At 37.1% G+C, this 12132-nt stretch overlaps 1 protein-coding gene and 1 long non-coding RNA gene across 14 annotated transcripts in view; one reads left to right on the top strand and one right to left on the bottom strand.

The window, feature by feature from the left end:
• Positions 281-3042, top strand: LOC110398171. Of its 2 annotated transcripts, none has more exons than XR_002438242.1 (3): positions 281-509; positions 1258-1375; positions 1902-3042. It is a non-coding gene; the product is annotated as an uncharacterized LOC110398171 (long non-coding RNA). The 2 variants fall into 2 exon arrangements; XR_002438243.1 differs by lacking the exon at positions 281-509 and adding an exon at positions 798-1014.
• NAALADL2 (N-acetylated alpha-linked acidic dipeptidase like 2) overlaps positions 5401-12132 on the bottom strand; it is a 410961-nt gene continuing 404229 nt past the window's right edge. For all 12 annotated transcript variants that reach the window (XR_002438226.1, XR_002438227.1, XR_002438228.1 and 9 more), the window contains 4 exons: positions 11958-12048; positions 10613-10714; positions 9275-9369; positions 5401-5527 (listed from right to left, as the gene is read on the bottom strand). The gene's annotated coding sequence lies outside the window, so the exon portion shown is untranslated. The remainder of the gene's footprint in view (positions 5528-9274; positions 9370-10612; positions 10715-11957; positions 12049-12132) is intronic.

Genomic DNA, 12132 nt, shown 5'->3' with positions numbered 1-12132 from the left:
CAGACTCTTTGTTCACTTAATACATTGTCCAATCCCCTCCTTGTCTACTAAAAGACCAAATTAAGCAAAACCATTTGGCTCTGCATATAGAAAGTGCCTCCTTCAGACGCACTGTGAATGAAAGATAAACAGCTAAATAAGTTTTGATCACCATTAGAGCTCACACAGAAGGCAGAAACACAGAGGAAGAATGCAATATATGAACTGCATCATTGCAAAATACAGAGACCAAAGCAAACTGTGCAACATCAGCCTTCTTCTTTTTGGAAAACTGACCTGCCTGTCCCACTCGGATGGCGGATTCCCTCCACGTCCTCTCCTCAGCACGCACTGCAAAAGGACGGCACCCGGCGCTGCTGCCCCGCGCGTGCAGCGCTGCGTCGCCCCCGCGAGGCGAGGTGTGGCCCAGCCGTTGGCTGCCGGCTGCACGGGCTGCGCCACGTGGCGCCCCGGAGCCCGGCGGCCATTTTGTGGGTTCTTAAAAAAACCTATTTTAAGTGGCCGTTAATGTAATTTTCAATTTATTTTTTTCCCAAATGGAGTCTGTTTTGCGCGTGATAGTAACAGGAGAGTCGTCTTGTCTTTAACTCCACCCTTCATCCTTCAAATATGATCATTAAAGGAAAAATTTTATTTTATTGCTCCTTATTAAAGGAAAATTTTATTTTCACACAGTAAGCTATATTGCGAAAGTGCGACTCACTTTTCTGGAATAAATCCTCCAAACAGCCAGACTGCTCCTTCCACATTTACACCCATTCAGATTTTCTTCAGAGTAGGAAATTTCAGCACTACATTAAAGATAAATCATGCAGATCAATATTTTATAGCCTGACACTTAGAAGAGTTGTATAATATTAAGCAAAATTGACACAAAGCATGTGTTTAGAGCACCTGACAACACTCAATGCAGAGAAAATCGAGTTTTCTGCTGTGCCGTAGTCTCTTTTATTAAATCTGCTTACAGTCTCTGTCACTATGAAGTAAAAGGGAGAAAGAGCGGAAGAAAATAAGGTTTTTTTTTTTTCTTTATTTATTATATGCTTACGTTGTTGCACAAGCCAGTTCTGAAATCCTGCCTTGAAGCTGGTCACTTATGACTAGATTCTCCCAGTGAGCTGCATTTACTCAGTGACAGTGGACAGCAGTCAGCCCAGGCCTTTCTTATGGCCATGATAGCATAGGGCATTAGGCGATGCTTCCAGAAAACAAACTATTTCTTCAGTCTGTGTTTAACCATTGTTTTTCCTTCCCCAGATGTTCTTGGTCAGAGGCCATGGATGAGGCATGAGCAGGGTATTCTGTTTAACAGTAGAAGTGCTGGCATCAGGGCCACTGGAATCAGCTCATCGATTCTCTCCCTACAGAGCACCAAGTGAGAACCTGAAGTTCATTAAAACTGCAGCTTTGACTAGCTTGGCTGGAAATTACTATACGGGGCTTATTACATAATGTATTCCTCTGATGTATATTTTACTTATCATAGATTATGAATGAATAGAAGTATGATTTTAGATAAAGGGATGGAAGGTAAATGTCAGCTGGTGATAATAGTTTCTGTATCAACATAACTTCTCATACTGACTCTGTAGAACTGTCCCTTGAGGCTAGATCTGGCAGGCCATGTTTTATGGAACAGTTTAGGTGTATATTTGATAACCAACTATCCTAATTAGTGCAGACATTATCAGTCTTCTTGATCATTTTGGTTCCATTCCAATCTCTGTTGATGTCTGTGAGAAAACCTTTGTTATTCTCAAGGGAAAGTAGATCATATTTCAGGCTCTCTATCTTGCTTTAGTAGCTGATATTGGATTATCTTACAGAAAGGGAAAGTTCCCAGTTTTTAGAAAAAAAAAACAAGGATAATGATTTTGGCCATCCATTTTCTTTTTTTCCAGGCAGTCCCAGGTGATCAGGATATTAAAAACTGGCACAAGTAACAATCTTTCTGGACATCTGACAATTTATCATTACACTCAGATTCAAGGACAGTAGTAGGATAGATCTGAATTCAAGCTGCTAATGTGTTTCCTCTACCTGGCAATTTTATTCCAGTTTCTGTAAATAAAACTAACAAATTCCATATTTCTTCATTTAATTTATTACCGTTATGCTTCTTCATGCCTCTTACAGCATTTTTTAAAAAGCTGTATCTTTTCATGTCTTTTTTTCAATTATTGTATTAATAATTTATTCTCCCACCAGATGCAAACTGTTTGCTAAGCTCATACACTGCCATTATTATTATTATCAGTATTAGTAATGGAATCATTATCATTCTCATCACTGAAAGCTAGCTCATTATCTGATAAGTCAAAATTTCCTCCCAAAGATTTTGAGGTATTTGATTTTCCTCATTTGTATTCTCAGAAGTCATTTCTTCCTCAATTGCTGAAGATGAAAACGCACCTTCCATAAGTAAGCTGCCATTCTCTTCATTATGCAGCTTTGATTATGAATTTTTCTTTTCTTCTTTGCAACACAGAAAGCCAAGAATAATTGTGTTTTCAACTGGTTTGTGGCACCCAAGAGAGTTCCTTTCAAAAACAACTACTAGGGGTTAAGTTGTGATTATATGGACTCAAGACAACTATTGATTAAATCCGTGGGAGCTGATAAGACTGATAGTTGATCCATAGAGTTTTCTGGTGAGCAGGTTCTTGGGGAATAAACTTTGGGAAGAATTTCAGATAATAATATCAGTGACAAGTTGGCCTTTCACAAGTGCAAAAGATGAAATAACATTTTCCTTCTCTCTCAGCCCATTTTCTCACCCATATTGACATATCCAAAACCTAGCCTGAACTCAAATTAGCTAAAAGACTTGCACCATCTCACACAAGGCTGTCAAGGTGGACGTCTCCTCTTCTGTGAAGTCTGAATTCTGTAGACGTATGTTCCAAAATTTGTCTCTTCATAGAGTGGCAACTCTGTGACTTTTCTTGATCATCACTAGTCAGCAGCTCTAGTATGATGAGGTCATACTTTGTCCAGCTTTCTTACAGCAGGTTTCCTTTAGTCTCCATCTTATTTCTCCTTGACACTGCACAGAAGGTGAGATTTTTCTTTCTCAGAACTGTTTGATATGGGGGCTCTGATCTTTAAGGTACATGTTTCTCATCTTTTTCTCATACTTCTTTATATAAATGGAGTCAGGGATAAAATTATACAATGAGAAGTGCCAAGCACATTGAGTACACAGGATAGTTGGGAAGAAAATGTAATCAGTTTAAGGTAGGAGGAGTGTTGTTTTGTTTTTGTTACTTACTCTGGTTTTGTTCCTTACTGCTTTTTTCCTCACAAAGAGATATTTCTGATGATGTGATACAGAAAACCACCCGATGTGTGAGTTGTAAGCGGCCTTTTAAAATTCAATTAACTTTATTTAATTAGATTCATGCTTTTGTAATATCAAGGAGTCACATTACTGAAAATTAGCTCCAGTGATGCTCTTCTAATATTACTGCACAGCTATTTGTTGCCAAATGTAAAGAAAGCTAATTACTGGACTTGGTCTCCCACACAGCTGATGCTGCTTCAACCATCTTCCCTCATATGACACAAAATTTTGCATGCATGCTACTAAATTGTGTTTTAAATTTGAGGTATCCCTTTAGAAAACTGAGCAATTCTACTTGTTTAGCCTGGGACATCGAAGCCAGAAAAAGAATTCAGATTTCTGATTTCCATTTGTTTCTCAGAGAGATTACAACTCGCTGTATGAACACAAATTATGCCAGAGAAAGGCCGTGCTATCTCAACATCATGCCACAGCATCAGGCTGATCTCTATCACTTAACTTTATAAATAGAAATCACCACATTTATCCAATGTACTGAGCAAAGACTAGTTAGTATTCCATTCAGTTAGCCTTTCGGAGGAGAAATCCAGATTGGTACCATGCTTGGAAGCTTCTCCCAGGAAACTAACGCATATTCTAAAGATATGAATATTTTTGCAGATATCATAGCTGATTTCTCCAAGTAGGAAAAAGTCTGGCTTTAAAATATCACGCAAGTATTTTACCTACCGCAGAAAAGCCAGTGTTGTAATGTAAGCATATTAAAAGCAAATTCAGTATATAGAAACAAAATTAATCGGTTTCAGTGCCACTGGAACTATGGCCTGAGCAAAAAGATTGTAACCAAGTCATGACAATTTTTAAAGATTCAGGAAAACATGTTTCATTATCCCTACCTCGACAGTACTGAACCTGAAAATGACATTGAATTTTCTTAACAGGAGTTCATATTTTCTTTACATTTTGCTCTAAGCTGTAGCCTGGTCAAGATTGAAATGCAACATAAAAAATGGGCCAAACTGTGGCAATTTAAGTGCAAATTTATACCTGCGTTAGGAAGATGCAAGACAGACTGCATACAGAATGTTGTGCATTTGTGTTCAATTCCAGCAGAGCTGTAATAGATTACTGTTTTTTCATGAAAAACTCAATATGTAACTTCTGTATCTTTCCGTGCTGACCAACCTGCAGAGTATACTATTCTGGCTGAATTATACGCTTGCATGGAAACAATGAGAAGCAGAAAAAATGAAAACAGGTAGGAGGGTAGAGAAAGTCAGCGCTACATAGAAACAAACAAAAACAACAACCAACGAACAGGAAAAAAAAAATGCATTCACATTCTATTAAGCCTGAAAAACTCTACCCGAACTATGTACATATTTGCTGAGGGAAGAAACTACCATTGTAAAATCAACACTGACTTCACAATGTGCAATACATCTGAAAGAGGGCCATACCACACCCAAGTTTAACTGTAAATTTGGGGAAAATTCAATTTAATTTGAGGTTTTCCTGATAGAGTGACAGAAAGAGCCCTGTTTGCACACTGGTCTGAATGACAAGACCTGCAGAAGGAGAATACTGGGTAGTTCCCTAGGATCTCAGACAGCTGCTTCTGCCCAGAGAGTTGGATGTCTTGCCTGAGAGCTACCAATCTAACAGCTTTTGCTGCTTGTGGTAGGCCATAAGACATTTCTGCGCTACAACTTGGTAATGCCATACTGATCCTTAATCAGTCGCTATTTTATGTCCCAGTGACATTCACTGCATACCTCAATTCTTGTGAGAACAGCAAATATTTAATATTACAAACCAGTTTCAATATGAAATTAAACACAGAAATGCAGTGATACGATTTTCCATTACTTACACAAAATGATGAATTAATTACACAGCTGATTTTCCCTGTTTTTCTGTTGAATAGAACAGTGGACTGGAAATCTTGGACGATTTTTTTTTCTGAGTTCTCATGAATGACCCTGTGTGTTGCACTTACACTTAATTTTTCCATACGTGTAATGGAGCAATAACACTTAGCACATGTGATAGAGCACTTACCTAACCCAAAAGCTGGAATAATTCTTTGTAGTCTTCCATTTACACCTGGTATTGTCCCTCTGTGCAATCCCATCTGTTTTGACATAATGCTCCACAAGTTTCAGACTTCCGAGTGTCCTCTGTAGATTCAATCCCTTTTAGTTTTTAAATAGCTTCTCTGCCCTTCATTTAGAAAGGAAAAATAGAAAAAGGTTTACTATCATGTAGCATTGAACATGTGCTAAAACTGCCAGGAGATAAATGGTCTTTGATTTTCAAATGTATATTAATGTATCAATATTCTCCTTTATTGCTATATACATATCTCATAAATTATGTCATTATACCTGCAGAATGAATTTGACCTTATCCACCGAGCATCATGCTTTAGTATTAATGTTTTTTTGTTTTTAACAGCAATTGGGAAATACAGCCAGACATGCTGAATGATATATTCCTATCTTTAGAGGGTGCCTTTACTCATTCAAAAAAACGCAGCTTGAAAACCATAGCAAAAAGAATTTGTATTTTTATTTTTAAACACGGAATATACGTGTTTAGTACCGGGATTATAAAAAAAATTGATATTTAAGCTGCAAAACTGCACTCCTTTATGTTTCTAATATAGTAGAAAAGGCTTGAATTTGAATAGTTATATATCTCTGGACTAAGAGTATGTGAGAAGCCATTTATTTCCACATCTGCTTTAAGAAGTAAATACATAGCTTATTAAGTCCAAATAAGAAAATACATCACGTTAAAGGGTAGTGTATAGGTAACTTTTCATAAAGCGCAATGTCTTCATTTCTAGACGAACAAGGCTTTGGTCTAAAATTCTAGCATTGCACAATATCACAAATTAACTTGGCAATAGGGTGACTTTATACAATGCTTAATACCAGGAAGAAAGGGAACAATGCAATGAATAAGAAAGGACTGATCTGGAATGCAGAAATATATTTACTAAGTTAATACAGCACCAGATCACTGAGACATCCCCATGCGCTGACAGAAGAATACCACAAGGAAAGGAAGCGGAATGCTTTATGCTGGAGAAATTCATTGTGAGATAATAATAAAATGTAACTGGCCAATATTAAAGAGATGCTTTATTTGGCCAAAATCAGTGGATTTTTCTCAGGAAAGAACTTGATTCAAGATCCTTAACAATATCAATGTAATACTTCATTTGTATGGGTGAGAAATAGAACAGCAATAATGGAATGTGTCATTAGAATAGTGTCAAGCCACAATGTCCTTGAAACAGAGTAGAAAACTTCTGCAGGAATTTAAATTACACCAGCATAGAAATCTATGCATAAAGAACTACAAAAGAAACAGAGAAACAAGCAGACTAGCTCTCAGTAAATGATTATTTGATTATTTTGTGTCTCTCTTGCTTAGAATAGAACAACTTCATTATAAGTTTGGGAGCTATACAAAGTTACATGGGATGAGCTAAAGTATTCAAATCTAAAGCTAGAGGCTTCAGAGAAACTCCTTTCTCTTCCAGACTGGATCACGCTAGCACAAGGAGCCACTGGCTTCATCTTCCTTTAAAATCGTTATGTGTATAGGTGACAAGAGTGGGCTCCGAGTTCTTGCTGTAGTTCTACCCTATCCTTCTTCTGTGGATGAATTTTTATTTTATTTCATTTTATTTTGCAGATAGTGCTGTACATAGATTAGGTGCCAAGTTGGAATTTACCTTTAGGATTGTTAAAATAATTATTTCAAGAATAAACAAAAGTATATTCATTTAAGAATACTAATTAAAAAAAAAATACAGCTAGTGCTCCTTGTGAGTACTGTGAGATAAGAAAACACTATTGCATGTCTTGAGCCAATATATTTCTGTCTTATGCTACTGCCTGAAGCACAATCGCAGAGTAAAGAAATGGGAAATTTTAAAGGCTACTGAACACCAGAGATGTGAAATCAGTATCAGATTATTTAGCGAAGGTTCTTAGAATGATAGGTAGGGAAGACGCAGGGCTCAAGGACTCTCCAGCACATATTTGTAATTTGTAGCATTTGCTAGGCTACTGTGCAACACAACAGCCTGAAATAGAAAAAGACAAAAAGAAAATAAAGCTTCTCTGAATCTCTCTGAGGTGACTCCTCATAATCTCTCTTACAGCTTCTTTTCCAGTGTAGCATTATCTTTTACTTGTATCTGCTTCCAGGTTCATTGATATAAAATGCTGATCGTGACTGTTTTCACGGTTATGCTTTTCCATCTCTATTTCTTAAAAACAAGTAGAAGAATTCCAAAGGGTTTAATGAATTAAGCACCCTCAATTTCTATCAGTTTCACTGGATGATAATGGCATTTAGTCACTCTCAGATCTGCAAACGGAGTTGAGATTTCTACTAAATTGAATAAAGTTCAACCTTGAGAATTTGCTTCAGTTTGTTTTATTTTAAAATAAATGCATAGACACTTACTGGAATTTCATTGTGCCCTCTGGACATTTATGGACTTGGACGATTCTAAATTACTTGGAGGAATCTGCCTTACTTTATCTGAATAATGGTTATTATTTCCTCTTAAGAAAATTATTCCACAACAAATAGTATCAGCACTGCACTAGAACTTTATGAGGAAATTTCAGTCCTCTTCTGTGAGCAAAGGCTTGGAAACATATCAGAACAGAGCGCTAGGACCATGGACACACTGCAGGGAAATGACATGCTCTTCCACCTTACGTGATTTAACAGAAGAAAGAATGACCTCTTCTCCAGATGCTGCTGTCAAGGGGACAACAGCTCCACTGAAATTAAATTCTAATAGTAACACAGGCAGAAATGCCAACTGTAAATCAAGGAGGCTGTTTAGTTCAGCTTGCTAGAAGGCTCGGACTAGTCTGAAATTTCATGTCATTTTGCCAGATTTATAATGATGTGAGTGGGTATGGAGTCTGATCTGCCATCTTTGATCCGATAAAATATTCAGGGACATCATTTTCAACTTTAAATGTCCACGTCCCCTCTTTCAGAATCAAATTCTTCCCTGATGATACGAAGTCCAGAGTGATTCTACTGACTCGTACAGGCTTTTCCCATTTACTCTATAGTCAGTGGAGTGACTGTAGATTTAAATCAGTGTAATTGGGAGTAAAACTTGGCTTTTTAAGACTTCTACTTCTATTTTTAAAATCTTCTCTGTCAAGTTTCATAAAGTCAGATGTGAAGATGAATTTATTGTTTAAGCTTCTTTTTCCTGCAGGCAAAAAGCTTAATCATTTTTTTCTACTGACCTTGTCTTGTCTAAAGATGAGTCAATGAATCAAGTTATGAATGATATATCATGAATAAATGATTTATGCCTGGTCAGATCAAATATGATGTATTACTTAGGTCCTTGAGTATTATTGCATATAAAGATTTATCTGAAGTGTCATACAATTGGTCAGGGAGAGAATTCTTAAGTCTTTGTACATCCTCTTGGAGCAAAAAAAAAGAAAAAAAAAAGGAAAAAAGAGAAAAGAGAAAAGGGGGGAATGTAACTGTTCTCTGACAAGAGACATTTATCTTGGCAAAAATCTCTGTCGCTGACAAAGGCTTGCAAAGGACGGTCCAGCAGGTATGGTTCTCTGCTGGAACAAAGGGGGTCCCAGATATACCTGTCTTCCTGATTCTTTGCAGAATCCTTTCACTTTAGTCCCACTGTCTATAGAGTATCATGACACAGATCAGCTTAGAGACTTGGATGTGCTTATACAAGTCACTTTTTTTTCCTACTAAACTTATTTGCTGGTTCAGTATAGCTTTCTGTCTTAGCATTCATCGTATAGATTACCCATTATTGAGCCCTAAAAACATTAGAATGCAAACATCTATTCCAGCTAAAGTTTTCCAGAAAGTATCATATAACAGCAGTAACCACCGCTCCCTCTTACAAAAGATTCTATTACATTCATACCATACCTGCAAGGTAGTTCCTTGGGCAGACTGCATTGGAGATCCCCAAAACGCGCAGGGTGAGGCCTGGTCATAGCACTGAATGATCTCCAGAAAGCAAACTGGTATAGAAAAGTTATTAGAATACACAAACCCTACAACATTCTGAAGAAAGGAGATAACGTGGTGTATCAACTCTTTCAACTTCATGCTGTTCCCATCCTCTTCTCTTTGTGGTCCCTCCCCACTGATGTAACACACCTTCCCAGCTACACTTAATGATACTAACCCTAACGTATTCGATCACACTTTATTATGGAATATTCTAATATCTACTCAATGAGCTACTTATCATGGACACGTTCATTTTTATTGATTCAGGACTTACAAAATGGTAGGCATCAATATGTAATTTGAAGCAAATTACTGTATTCTGAACAGGATTTTTTCTCAGAAACATTAATAGATAATAGAAAAGATGTATAATTATTCTGAGATAGTTCCCTATATTCCAAAAAAGGCAGTAGAACCAGCAAGAGCTGAATGGACAGTTGTTTATTACATATGGATTTTGTAGGCCTCCTGGAAATAATGGGACCAATCCTCTGGCAAGTAATTTGCACTATTCTGTCACTAGAACTAAGTATTTGCATTCAGTTTACAAATTTGCACCGACCAGGGTCAATTCCTTGGATGGCTAGGAAAGTAACCGAGGCAGAATTCCACCAGTCTAAAAGTACCCAGTGGGAGGTGCAAAGGTAGCTGGGGGGAAAAAAAAAAAAAAAGAAGCCATGATGCTGCAAGCAGCCACTGTAAATACTTCTCTCTCTATGTAATGATAAAATATCAGTGGAGTATGCCATGGAACATCAAGATAAATTCTTCACATATTAATACAAATGTTACATGCCACAATTTATGTATTGAATTTTCATACTTTTAAAAAGAACTATTTTAAAAGCTGCCTTTTTATTTCAACTGCTGCTTTCCCTGCTATTTCATAATAGTGAATGATAATGAAGTTGTCATTTTACATATAGGATAATAAATTGCCTTATTATGAATACAAGGCTATTACTCACTCATAGGGCCCTGATTATATTAGGCTAGGAGAGCATGACAGGCACTTTATGAATGGCAGAGTCCTAAAAGTGAACTCAGTTGGTGTTCATTACAGGGTCATTCTGCTAGCATTTGAAATGTGAACTTCATGTGTGGGGGTATCAGCTCATTTTTCTTGCTCACTATAGAAGTAACATCTGCATATCAAGGTCCCCCACTACAGTTCTGCATCTTCATTTTAGATAACACAGTGATCTTTCACTTTAGGAAACGCAGTGACACATGACATATGTGGAAACTTACTCAGCTAATTTGACCATCTTTCATGTGCAGTCCCACGCTGACAAACACCTGCCTGTCACCCAGGCTAGACAAATCCATCTTTATGAATTCCAACACTGATCTCTGTTGTTATTCAGAGGAAAAACACAAAAATAAACTTAGAAACGTCAGTCTTTTGGTGGTAGGTGCAGACAGCAAACTCTTTTTCTCCTGGCTTTTCTGGATGGATGTTCCAGTTTGGAATTCAACAGCTCCTTTTGATAGGTAATGGACATTTCACTGTATGAGAAGTCATATGGCAGTAAGTCTTCTCTTATACTACAACTTACATGTATTGGTGCTACTTGATCTTAAACCACAGTGTTTAACCTTAAGGGTTTTTTTTCTCTCTTCTGTAACAGCCTCCACAAGTTTATTCTATCAATTCAAAGCCATCATCTCAGAGTTTTGTCTTCAGTATTGACATAAAATGATACCTTTTTGCTTCACTTTACACAGTCATTCTCTAACTTTCATTCTAAACTGCATGACCAACGGCCATGTGAATGCATACTGTTTTAAGTTTTGTATTTTAGCTTTTTATAGTTTCATCTCTTAAAGTACATCTCTATTATTTTCTATTATTTTCTCTATATTCTATTATTTTCTCTTTTTTTATTATTTTCATAGAAATCATATTTTCCCTTCTTCCTGTAGAAGAGGCAATGACAGAGTTCTGATACTGCGCTTATCATCATCTTCTCTAATCAAGGGTAAGAGATATGAAATGCCGCTATCTGAAACTGATTGGTATTATACAGTAGGAAAGCAGTTTACACATAAGGGGTGGCAGGTAACTTTTTGTTCTAGGGAGAAGTCAAATTTTTAAGAACAATAGTCACTATAAACCAATGACACTAACGTTAAAAGGAGGTAAATATGATGGTATTATGGTATTAGTTCTGATGTGTGTTCTCCTTTGTGTAGGAAAAGCAGTCCTTAAACCAATGGGATAATTCATCTCTGGCATATCACTGACCTCAGCTGAAATACACCAAAGATGAATTCAAGACATTGACTAGAAAACCTTACTAGATTTCTCTTGAAATGAGACTGTCAAACAATGTCAGAGAGTGCTTCTCCCATTTGTAGCTGAGCCTCAAACATGCAGATGAGATCTTCATTTGATGCATGTTGACAATCTCAAAGGACTGATCTCAGTTTACAGTATTTGAGATGCAGCCCAGAGCAGAGGACTATAAGCAGAAAGAGGTTGAAGTAAGGTCAGTGGACTCTTCAAGGTCACTGTGCTGAAAGAACTATCTGCTTTGGTGCCTCAGCAAAAGATTTAGGGCTTTTTAAACTCAGTTATTTAGACCTAGCTTACCTTAGCTAGCCCAAGGACCACTCACTCTCCTTGCCTGTTGGGGAGAAAGGGGCGATCCAGTTGTTGTTACTAAGTATCTCGGAGCCATTTCCTGATGATGAAACATAGAAGTTAGCTTACAGGGGCTCGAGTTTCTCTCTCAAAGACAGATTTGCTACTGTTACTAGTTTTAGTC

The sequence above is a fragment of the Numida meleagris genome, chromosome 4 (genome assembly GCF_002078875.1).
Source record: "Numida meleagris isolate 19003 breed g44 Domestic line chromosome 4, NumMel1.0, whole genome shotgun sequence".
In the NCBI taxonomy this organism is placed as follows: Eukaryota; Metazoa; Chordata; class Aves; order Galliformes; family Numididae; genus Numida; species Numida meleagris.
The sequence above is the reverse complement of the archived record's forward strand: the minus strand, read 5'-3'. Positions and strand labels throughout refer to the sequence as shown.